The sequence below is a fragment of the Benincasa hispida genome, chromosome 10 (genome assembly GCF_009727055.1).
Source record: "Benincasa hispida cultivar B227 chromosome 10, ASM972705v1, whole genome shotgun sequence".
NCBI lineage: Eukaryota > Viridiplantae > Streptophyta > Magnoliopsida > Cucurbitales > Cucurbitaceae > Benincasa > Benincasa hispida.
In genome coordinates, this window is record NC_052358.1 from 12478531 (window position 1) to 12491952 (window position 13422).

Consider the following 13422-nt stretch of genomic DNA (forward strand, 5'->3'; position numbering starts at 1 on the left):
TAAAACTTTATCCAATATAATGAGAAAGATCGAGGGATATGTTGTCACACATCTCGCTCTCACTTACTATGAACACTCTCTTCATTCACCTTGGTATTGACCTACCCAAATGCCACCCATAAGGGGACACCCATGGTGCCTCGAGGCCGATGATAGATCTCACGGTGTGAACTTTTAGGGAGAAACGTGTAGAGGTTAAAGTGAAGTATCATATACACCATTTTCCTCCCACTGAATGTTCTACCTAGGGTTCATTAACTTAGAAAATCTGGTTACTGATTTTAACTAAGTGATTTGTTTAATTTGCTCAAAAACAACATGATTAAACAACTTTGATTCAAGTCTTATTAAACTCTTTAACAGACTTTCATCAAATTTGCATGATTCATCTTTCTAGATAGGTTCCTAGGTAGGGGTACGACATTTCCATCGACTTAAGTACCCCAGCCTAGCCAGAACCAACCTTAGACAAAAGGTCCCTTATAGATACATTTGTTACATATTTAATCTTTTATTAGGAATCAATTTAATCGTATTAAACCGATTTAAAAGATTAAACTTAGATTTCTAATCTTATTAGAAACGTGATCTTAAGTCTATCTCAATCAAATTTTAAAACACTTTCAGAAAATGATTAAAGCCTAATATATAACTAATATATAACTTTTATATAAACAAGTAATCAATTAAACTATAACATACATTCCATACATACATTCAACCTTATATTATAACATTTATAATATAAATGATGCATGGATATGCTATAATGCATGCATACATATATTATAACTCTTATATTTTATGATGCATAAGCATGATTTATGTAATTTAAACATGCATACTAATACATTATAATACTTATAATATAAAATGATGCATGAAAATAAATACATAACCTATTTAAAACATATGATATATATTATGGCATATATAATAAACATACATCACATGCATGTTTAATTAAAGTTGATAGACCAGAATAGTTAATCTCAAAACGGGAAAAATAAAGGCTAAACTATTACAAAAGCTAAGTCCACCGATTCGAAACAAGTGAATCGGGTCTTGAACCACTCATCTTGAAGCCTTGCAGCTTGATCGTGTAGAAAATCTCCTGATTGTCGAGCAACGAGCGTCGAGTATAAATGATCGTGTAAATGTGATCGCTTAGCTTTTGACTATGCGATAAGCATGAAAGTCCACGCGATCGTGCATCATGCATCGAGTAGCGCATATCATTCGATCGTGTAGCTAAAGACTATGCGATGAGCATGATAGTCTACACAATCAAGCAGTGTGCCCCGAGTATCGTATACTTTGCAATCATGTAGCTACTGACTATGTGATGAGCATGATAGTCTACACGATCGTTTAGCATGCATGCCTTGCGTCGAGTATTATATACCACGTGTTCATCGACTCAACGAGTGCCTATGCAATCATGCAACCAACACAACAGGATCATGTAGACAACTCTACATGATCACATAGCATTAGTTATGCGATCATTTAGCAGATGTTACACGATCGTGCAGAAAACTTTACACAAATGCATAGAAAAATCTAAACGACTGTTTAGCTCTAGCTACACGATGCGATCAATGTTTCGTCTTCTCCATCGAAACGCACTACAACTTTCACTTCTGAAGCTTCACAAACGACTCAAAACTAAAACGAATACAAACTCCATTGCAAGTTTAATGCCCAAAAACGTAGGGGGCCTTATAAATTAACTTTTGTAATGTAAACAGAAAGCCAAAATGGATATTACGACCCCAAAATATCCATTAACAACCATCCGCATACATTTAACAATTAAATGCAATGTAGAACTTAAAAACCCACCAAAAACTGTAAACGATTTCAAACAGAAAATGGAATTTAGAATTAGAACTACAACCTAGCTTTGATACCAATTGAAGGAACTCGTTTACAAAGCGATCTATGAGTGGAAGCAGATCGTTCAAATCTCATTTTCATTGAAAACATAAATTTACAGTAAACATATAGATTATGCATTCTAAGTAAAATTACAGCATGCTTTTGAAACAACAAAAAAGGTTCAAGTGATTATACCTTTGAAGAACACTTCTTCTCATACAACCCTCAAACAGCCACGAACTCTTCCAACATCAACAAGAACTTGAAGTTCCTCTTCAAGAAAATCACGTACCAAAAGGTTGAAGACACTACCACTTGGAATCCTTGGTATTCTTGGGATGAGAACCCAGGAGTGGTGGGCTCTGTCTATTTTGGTTAAGGGGAGTTTGAAAGTTTGGAGGAGGAAGACGATTGAGAAAGAAGCACTATCGTATAGTTTCTGCTTCTTTCGTTTAGTCTATCGTATAGGCTCTGTGTATTTCATCTAGCTTAGTTATGAAAAATAAAATCATATTTTATTTATTCTATTTGCCATAAAAAAAAAAAAACTAACCACCCACTAAAGTGGTTGGAGAGAATATAGGATTATTATTCAAAATAATAAATAATATAAATAAATATGATAACCAACTTAGGAAATTTAATTCCCTCTTATTAATTTGAACAATTCAAATTAACCCAAAAACTAATTCTCAACTAAATCCTTTTGAGCTATCAAGGGGATCTTATGGACTTGTAGCTTAAAGCTCCAACGGTACGTAAATAATTAATTAAACTCTTTAATTACATTATCCACTATCCGTTAACTGTCGGGCAATCCACTAAAGATTGACAGTTGCACTCTTCTCACTACATATATATTTATGTGTCCATTGGATATAACCAATCAATAGTATGATGACCCTTTCACAAATTGTTTGTATGTACAGCTGGGCCAAATTACTGTTTTGCCCATGTAGTTACATCTAACTTCTTTAGTACCAATGATCCCTTTTATGAATAATAGATCATAGTCTCACTATGACTAAACCCCTCTCGGGGCAGGAAAGGGTATGGTGCCACATTGTTCAAGACCCAGATCAGCCCTTAAAGGAGCAATTTATCTACTTACCCCTACTTTAGGGAAGGAGTGAATTTCATCTTGTGTAGCTGAGTTCCCAGCTCTCCAATCAGACAAATCCCCAAAATTGTAGGCTTGTTGAGTCGGCGATCTAGCCACTCTCACTCATATAAATTAAAGGATCGCCCTTATAGGCAGGAGTTCACAACTCACTCAGGATTAAGGTCATGTTACCTATGGTCATCCTAGTGAAATGAAAGTCTCTATTATGAACGGTATTATATAATGAAACTAAACATTTCGTGGTCCGGTCTTATACAACTCCTTTGTATAGAATATCCCCGCTCACATGTCCAATACATGAGTAATCAGGATCAGATCATTTGTAGCACTTTACAACATTTGTAACAACTACAAAGCGGATTATACTCATAGTGTCAACAAGATAAGGTACCCAACCTTATACATATACTACAGACCATTTAGGTATCACTTAAACATGATCCACCTGTATGTCTCCACATGCATGTTTAAGTTACAACGATAACTTTGGATGTTAGTTTATTAGTTAAATTGATGAAAACGTGAATAAAATATCATATATTAGGGCATCAAAGTGAATAAAATATCATATATTATTAATCACATACAAATTTGTTCATACAAAGTTTACAAACTCTAGGACCCTACGAGATTTAGGGTATCAACCCCAATAGTTCTTTCTAGGTTAGGGTATTTAAATTGATGAAAACGTAACACCCTACCTGGGAACTGAGCCGGAAAGGTGAATTAGATAGATTTATTACAAATATGCAAGTTTGATTATGAAGGAGTAATATAACATGCAACAGAACAAATTATAATCAATAAGCACTCTAACTACTCTTAACTTAAGTTTTAAACATGTTATTCAAGTGATATTCATAGAGGGTTTGAAGCAAACATTACCTTTGAAGACTTAATGCACGAATTCAGCAGAAATACTCCAAATTTGAGCTTGAAACTTCAACAAGACCACCACCAAGATCTTCTCTATTATGCATAAGAAGGAATGTGTGATGGAAATGCTCAAGTCAAGCTGAATTGGAGAGGAATTTGGATAGGTTTTTAGAGTTTTCAAATTTCCAACACTTCAGTCAGTTTTTTCCAAAAATCCACACCAAATCCATGCATTAAGATTCATTATCCTGTTTTCATGTAGGGAGAGTGGCTTGCATGGAGGGCAGCTCCTACTTGGAGCTGATTTCAAATTGGAGGTGGGTTTGGGTGACAAACCACCCAAGAGATAGTTAATGGATTTTTCCAAAAATTGGAAAAATCCATTAACCCTAAAATCAATTTTTAAAGCTAAAAATGATTTTATAATTAAATAAAACTATTTTATTTAATAATTAGTTTTATATAATTAATAAAACTAATTTCAATTTTTAATTAAAATTATTTAATATCTTAATATTATATTAATAAAATACCAATTCCACCAATATGATTCAATTTCATATTTAAATCATAATTGAAATATTAATTGATTCTCCAATTTCGTTTACTTTCATCTAAATTAAACATTTTTAATTGTATCAAATACAATCAACTGAAAACCTTAAAAATTGAATTTGAACATTTCAAATTCATAACCCTAAATCCAAAATTCATCCGATTAATACTCAATTTGTTATTCCATTCCAATATATGAGCTAGTAGAGGGACCTAATGGACCAACAGATTATGAGCTCCAACGATTTGTAATTAATCAGTTAAACTCTTTAAACCGAATTAATTACTATTCGTTAACTATCAAGGCACACTACTATAGTTCGATAGTTGCACTCTCCTCACTGCAGATATAGTTCTATCCATTTCGACCATAATCAGTAAGTTAATCCTTCACAGGTCGTTCATATTTACAACTGGGTCAAAATTACCGTTTTACCCCCGTAAATACATCTTGCACCTTAAGCTCCCACTGACCCTCTATTGAACAATTGATTTATAATACCTTTTATAAATTATATCCCTCTCTACCAAGAGAGGGTGGGGCCCTGTTGTTCAAGACTAGGCATCAGCACTTAAGAGAACTACCTATCTACTAACTCTAAGTCGGGTAGGAGTGAATTCCATCTTGCATAGCTATGTCCCCAGCTATTTATCCGGTCTTATCCCCAAAATGGGAGGCTTATTGAGCAGTGTTGTTGGACTACTCTCACCTATGCAAATCAATGGATAATCCTGTAATAAACAGGAGTTCATAGTTAGCTCAAGATTAAGATCGAGTTACCTTAGGTCATTTAGGTTGAAATAGTTAGTTTTAACAGAAAACTGTTGTAAAAAGAAAAGTGATTATTTCGAGGTCTAGTCTTATACAAACTCATTGCATAGGATGCCTCCACTCACATGTCTTTACATGAATGATTAATGGATCACATCATTTGTATCAATTATAAAAAATGGGCCGCATCCAGTAATGTTACCAAGATGAGATACCTAACTTCATCCATATACTTATAGACCATTTAAGCTATATACTATAACTTGATCCTGCTTATGTCAACACATAAAGTTAAAGTATTCATACAATAGCTAAGGATATGTTGTTTGGATTTTCTGAATAGAATGCAAAATCAATACCTTTATTGAATAAAATACTCAATAATAATTTATAGAATGTTTAACATGAATTACGAATTGCGAGTTTTAGGACATCTCCAACAAATTAAATTCTATTAAAGATTTTAATAGACCTCAATCAAAATTGTTTAAACTATTCAAAGGCATGTGATGTTTTGGGCCAAATTAAACAATCACTTAGATAAAATCAGTAGCTAGATTTTTCTAAGTTAATTAACCCTAGGTAAAATGCTCAGTGGGAGGGAAATGGGGTATATGATACTTTATTTCATCCTCTTCACGTTTCTTCTTAAAGTTCACACCGTGAGATCTATACTCGACCTCAAGGCACCATGAGTGTCCCCTTACGAGTGGCCTTTGTATATATCAATATCAAAATGAATGGAGAGAATGTTTATAGTAAGTGGGAGCGGAACGTCTGACAACACATCCCTTGGTCTCTCTCATTAGTTTGAAGTAAAGTTTCATGCATGACCTCGTGGCACCGTGGGTGTCCCCCTAAATGATGGCATTTTTGCACGATGCTTTATTCAACCTCCAGAAATGGATAGGGTTGCTTTAGTTTCATGTCTCAATCAGTTTTTCCCTACGGTTGGCTTATTGGGGCAGAACTTGAGGACCTAAAATGAGGGGTTACACTTACAAGAATTGTTAAGCGAGTTTGACAAATTCTAGACCGAACAATGGTGATTAATAGTGACAATAACAAGGAATTATTCTGTCTATTAGTCGAGATTGTCTAATTTCAATGAAGGGGCACTTGATCACCCTACGGTGACTTTTGTCCTGCTAAACAGAAGCATCATTACAAAATAGATGTCACTTAGAGTACACTAGAATATTTTGCTAAAATTGATTGGTTGTCTTGCTGGTTTAACGCAAATAGACTAATAATTTGTATGGTTTCAGCAAATTTATTTCACAATGACTTTTACTACATTAAATCTACTCGCCACTGACAAACTAACGAGTGAAAATTACACCTCATGGAAAAACGCGGTCAACACAATACTCATCATCGATGACCTTCGTCTTGTCCTTATGGAGGACTATCCTCGCATTCCAGCTCTTAATGCTACTCAAAATGTTCAAGAGCATAAGAGCATTGAACATGGGCCTTCTCCGGAGCGTACATCTTGGCGAGCCTTTCCAAAGTCTTGGCCAAGAAGCATGAGCCCATGCTCACAGCACGGGAGATCATAGAGTCCTTAAGGGTAATGTTCGGACAACCATCCACACAGCTCAGGCATGACGCTCTCAAGCACATCTTCAATGTCTATATGTAAGAAGGGGTCTCTGTTCGACAACACGTTCTCAACATGATGGTCCACTTTAACATGGCAGAGATGAATGGGTCCATCATCGATGAAGCCAGATAAGTTAGCTTCATTTTGGAATCTTTACCTGAAAGTTTCCTACATTTTTGTAGCAATATTGTTTTGAACAAGATTGACTACAACCTAACCATCTTGCTCAACGAGCTACATACCTTTCAGTCCTTGATGAAAAGCAAGGAACATAAGGGTGAGGCAAATGTTGCTTCATCCTCTAAGAAGTTTCATAGAGGTTCTACCTCTAGGAAAAAGTTTGTACCCTCTTTCTCTGGCACCAAAAAGTGGAAGAAAAAGAAATGTGGAAAGGGGAAAGCTAACCCATCAACTACCGCCCAAAAGGGCAAGAAAGCCAAGGTTACAAAAGGAATTTGTTTTCATTGCAACCAGAAGAGACATTAGAAGAGGAACTGTGCCAAGTACTTGCCAGAAAAGAAGAAGGCCAAACAAGGTAAATGTGATTTCCTTGTTTTGGAACCTAATTTCTATAAAGTGTTTACTTGAACAATCTTATTGTATCAACTTCCATGTAAATAAAGTGTTTATTTCAAAAAAAAAAAAAATGGCATTGATATTTGTTCTGCTTAACTGAAAAACAATATGTGCTAAGACTGTTAGCAACTAAGGCACTTCATAACACTAAAATGTTTAAAAATACGGTAACTCAACATAAAAGACTTAAAATGTCTCCTAAAGAAAATTCCCAACTTTGGCACCTAAGATTAGGACACATCAATCTAAATACGATTGAGAGGTTGGTGAAGAATGGATTTCTAAGTGAGTTAGAAGAAAATTCTTTACCTGCATGTAAGTCCTGCCTTGAAAGCAAAATGACTAAAAGACCCTTTCACTGAAAAAAGGTCACAAGACCAAAGAACCTCTAGAGCTGGTAAATTCAGACCCTGTTGTCCAATGAATATCAAAGCAAGGGGAGGTTTTGAATATTTCATCACCTTTACTGATGATTATTCAAGATATGAGTATGTTTATTTAATGCAACACAAGTCTGGATCTTTTGAAAAGTTCAAAGAATTCAAAGCTGAAGTTGAAAATGCATTAACAGAACAATTGAGACATTTCGATCTGATCGAGGTGGAGAGTTTATGGATCTGAAATTCCAAAACTATTTGATAGAACATGAAATTGTATCCCAAATCTCAGTACCTAGTACACCTCAGCAGAATGGTATATCAGAGAGGAGAAATTAAACTTTGTTGATGAGTTACGCTTTCTTACCTGACTTGTTTTAGGGTTATGCAGTAGAGACTGTAGTGTATATTTTAAACTGTGTTCCATCCAAAAGTGTTACCAGAAAACCTTTGGAGTTATGGAATGATCGTAAATCTAGTTTACGTCATTTCAGAATCTGGGGTTGTCTAGCATATATGCTCGAAGAAAATCCTAAGAAATTGGAATCTCATTCAAATTTGTGCCTATTTGTAGGCTACCTCAAAGGAATGAGAGGTGGTTTCTTCTTTGACCCTAAAGAAAATAAAGTGTTTGTATCAACAAACGCTACTTTTCTTGAAAAAGACCACATAAGGGAGTACAAGCCCCGCAATAAAGTTGTGTTGATTGAAATTTCCAAATAAACTACTGAACCTTCAACAAGAATTGTTGAAGAACCCAACACCTCAACAAGAGTTGTTGAAGTTGTATCATCTAGTAGGTAAAATCCACTTCAAGTGTTGAGGGAACCTCGACACAATAAGAGGGTTGCGAACCCACATGTCCATTACATGGGTTTAACAGAAATCCTAACTATAGTAGCTGACGAAGATGTTAAGGATCCATTGTCTTACAAAGAAGGCAATGAAGGATGTTGACAAAAATGAGTGGATCAAAGCTATGGATCTCAAAATAGAAATAATGTACTTCAATTCGGTTTAGGACCTTATAGATCTACCTGATGAGGTTAAACCTATAGGTTGCAAATGGATCTACAAGAGAAAATGGGGTGCTGATGGGAAGGTGTAAACCTTTAAGGCTAAACTAGTGGCAAAGGGTTATACCCAGGTCGAGGGAGTCGACTATAAGGAGATTTTCTCACTTGTTGCTATATTAAAGTCTATCTGGATCCTCTTGTCCATTGTCTCATATTATTGTTGGGTTGATGCCCTAAATCTCGTAGGGTCTTGTAGTTTGTAAACACTTGTAAACAAATTTTTTGTGATTTATAATATGAGATATTTTATTCACCTCAATCTATGAAATATGAGATATTTTAGTTGCATTAACCACAAACCAATAAACTGAGATCCCTAGTTATCGTTGTAACTTAAGCATGTATGTGGAGACATACAAGTGGATCATGCTTTAAGTGATAACCTAAATAGTCAGTAGTATATGGATAAAGGAAGGATACCTTATCATGGTGACACTACAAGTTTGGCCCGCTTTGTAGGTGTTACAAATGTTGTAAAGTGCTACAAATTATCTAATCCTGATCATTTGTGTATTAGACATACGGGCGGGAATACTTTATACAAAGGAGTTTGTATAAGATCGGACCACGAAATATTTAGTCTCGTTATATAACGTCGTTCATAATTGAGACTTTCATTTCACTAGGATGACCATATGTAACGACCCGACCCCCTAGGACTTAGGTAAGGTCGTTACTAAAATAAATGTATGCACATAATTTGAAACGACGCTTAGTTTATTTGAAATAAATGTTACTTAAACAAGAGAAGTTCAAAAGGCATTATTAAATGCAATTGTTAAAACAAATAATAGGGTACCCAAATTCTTAAAGACTAACAAAAGTATAAAAAGAAATAATCCTTAGAAATAAATTTCAAACAATAAAACTAACTATTAAGGGAAAAATAAGGACTCAAATTTTAAGATGCGAAAGCGAAAAAGTCTTGTCCCAGTGACACGATCACGAATTCCACTGCGCCATCACCGGTGCATCTTTACCTTTTCCTAAAACATAAACATAAGAAAGGATGAGTATGAAATACTCAGTAAGTAACCCCACCACTGGGGTCAGGCTAAGCATCTATGCACTCTAGATACCCACCTATGGCACATATACACACATGAACAGGGAAGAGACTGAGTTCTATTCTACTGTAGTTAAGTATACCCACTACCTCTGGTGAATCCCGTAGGAAATACAAACTGGTGAATCCCGAAGGAGACACAAAGTGATGAATCAAAAAGGAAACACAAAACTGGTGAATCTCGAAGGAAACACAAACTAGTGAATCCCGAAGGAAACACAAACTGGTGAATCCCGGAAACACAAAACTGGTGAATCCCAAAGGAAACACAAACTGGTGAATCCTGAATGAAACACAAAACTGGTGAATCCCGAAGGAGACACAAACTGGTGAATCCCGAAGGAAACACAAAACTGGTGAATCCCGAAGGAAACACAAACTGGTGAGCATCTAACTAATCAGTGAGGATATTCACATAGTCTCAACATTTAAACACCGTACGAATCTATGACATATATGTAACCCTCGATACCATGGCTCTACCACATACACATAATCCTCAACAACATATTCTACAACATTCATGTATACCTTAACATCATAACATACAAGTATGCCTCAACATCAACAGATCAGATACCAACATATGGAAACACATACCACTTCATATTAACAATCAAGTGCCTAGGAGTATATGTAATCAAATCAGGACTCGTGCCAAAACATACTTTGATCCAAGTCATACTATCAATCAACATGCTAACGTTTACCATAACATACACTCATCATGCTAGCATATAACTAAAACCTGGCCCATGGGCAGTTCCAGTGGTAAGATTACTTACCTCAAATGAAACTCTATGAATAACAAAAATCAGACGACCAAACTATGGCGGCAACCCGAAGTAGCGGTTCCAATTCTGAAAACAACTCAAATAATTTCAGTTCAACCATAATAGCGAAACTTCAGACCCAAGTCCAAACTATCCAAAAACACTTACCCAAAGGATGAAGATCACTTCCAACCTCCCTTGACGACGCTCCCTCTAAGTCCAAGCTTCGCTAAAACTCACCTTCAAATAAAACCCAACAACTATGAATCAAAATGACGAAACCCAACGTTAATGGCTAAGAGATCGAACCGAGCTACCTCAACCATACCTAGGACAGATCCGACGGCGACAAAGGAGACGGTCGACGACGAATCTGGGTTTGGCGAAGCGTGAAGTGGTGGCAGCTGAACGGATCAGACGAACGGCGAGCTAGGCTGAGGGCTTGAAAGATGGGTTTCCGACAGAGGGGCGTCAGACGAACGAAAACAACGCCTTTAGCTGAGCGACGCAACTACGAATGGAGGAGGAATCGGCTGGGCGAGCGGCGGCGACTTTTAATCTGAGCAACGAAGGAGGCGCGACGTAGGTCTGATGAGAGAGTGAGGGGAGGCGCGGCTTTCGGCGGTAGGTCTGGCTCATGCGGTGGACAAAGGTGCGTCTTGGTTGTGAGGAGGGCTCGGCGGCGGTTGGACGGCTGTGAAGGGAAGTGCGCAGCGGTCTGATGAGACAGTGGGGGGCACTCGTCGAGAGAGGGTTGCGTGTAGGGAGGGGGTGGGTGCTCCTTTTATTTTTAAAAAAATATTAATAATATAATAATAATAAAAGGAAAGTAATATAACTCCAAATTAAATCTTTTCCTTAAACCACTTTATACCACTTAATTTCTTTTCTTTTCCCAAGAAAATAACTTCTTGCCATAAATTTCCAAATTGAGGTTGAAAGTTGAATAATTCGAATAATTTCCATGCCAACACTTAATCCTCGCTAAACTTTAAATTCAAATTTTCAAACATGCCCTTCAACTAGAACAATTACTGGAAAAAAAAATAACATTATTAATAAATAAATAGAAAGGTGCGGATGTTACATTCTTCCCCCTAAAGAACTTTCGTCCTCGAAAGTTCATCCTTGAAAAAGCTCCAGGTATTGGGCCTTCATCTCATCCTCTCGCTCCCAAGTGGCCTCCCTGAACTGGTGGTTCTACCATAGGACTTTCACAAAAGCATTTTCCCAATGGCACAATGCCTTTACTTCTCTGGCAAGGATCTCTATGGGCCTCTCCTCGTAGCTCAAGTTATCATTCAATCGTAAGGGCTCGTAGTCAACTACATGGGACGGGTCTGTCACATACTTCCTTAGCATCGAAACATGGAAGACATTATGAACTGAAAACAACTCTGGGGGCAAGGCCAAACGGTAAGCTACAGGACTAACTCGTTCTAGGACCTCGAGAGGTCCAATGAATCTCGGACTCAACTTTCCTTTCCTGCCAAACCTTAGAATACCTTTCATGGGTGCCACCTTTAAGAACACTTTCACCCCAGTCTCAAATTTCAGGTTCTTACATCTTACATCGACATAGCTCTTCTATCTGCTCTGGGCTGTCTGCATACGGACCCTGATCTTCTGTATTGCCTCATTCGTGGTCTGCACCAATTCAGGTCCTTACAATCTCCTCTCTCTTACCTCATCCCAACACACAGGGGACCTACAACTCTTCTCATATAGGGCTTTAAAGGGTGATTTCCCAATAGTGGACTGGTAGCTATTATTGTATGCAAACTCCATTAAGTGCAAGTGAGCATCCCAGCTTCCTGAAAACTCTATGGCACAGGCACGCAACATGTCTTCCAGTATCTGATTCAATCTCTCTGTCTGCCCATCAGAAAGGGAAAGAGAAATTGCGGAAGAACAACAAAATCAACTAGCTCAGCAACTGGCTCACGCTACACAGAACCCAATCTTGATGGAAAACAACAGCATGTGTCCTATGAGAGAATATGCGTCCCTTGTGCTATATGATTTCTCTCCAGGAATCATATATCCGACGCCTAATGGAATCAGGTTTGAAATGAAATCTGTTATGCTCCAAATACTCCAGACTGCTGGGCAATTTGGGGGAGCCGTGGCGAACATCCTCATGCCCATATGAAGCATTTCTTGGAAACGTGCAATTCCTTTGTGATTCCTGGAATCACACTAGAGGCAATCAGGCTCTCCTTGTTTCCCTATTCTTTGTGAGACGACGCAAAGAAATGGGTGAGTTCATTAGAGCCTAGGGAAATCACCACATAGGAAAAGTTGGTGGAAAAGTTTATGCAGAAATACTTCCCACCTACCACCAATGCGAGGAGGCGTCGGAAAATCATGAACTTTGAATAGGAAGACACTGAGACCTTGAGCGCTGCATGGGAGCGTTTCAAGGGCTTGGTCAAGAACTGCCCGAACCACGGGCTACCTTTGACTATTCAGATGGAGAAATTTTATGGCGGACTAAACAGGGCGTCACAGATGGCAACAGACGCAGCAACAGCCGGAGGACTGATGGACAAATCCTATACTAAAGCTAAAGAAATAGTAGACCGCATTGCCAAACATAACATGGAGTGGGTAGATGACACATACGATGGAAGAAATGACAAGAAAAGAAGATCTCATAACATTAACTTTGTTGATGCCAACGCGATAGCCACGCTCTCCGCTCAAGTGACTACCATGACCAGCCTTCTACAGAACATAAC

At 37.4% G+C, this 13422-nt stretch overlaps 1 non-coding gene across 1 annotated transcript; it reads right to left on the bottom strand.

The window, feature by feature from the left end:
* Nucleotides 1-13034: 13034 nt before the first annotated feature.
* On the bottom strand, nt 13035-13137 carry LOC120089622. Its single transcript, XR_005485295.1, has one exon. It is a non-coding gene; the product is annotated as a small nucleolar RNA R71 (small nucleolar RNA).
* Between the last annotated feature and the right edge of the window lie 285 nt (nt 13138-13422).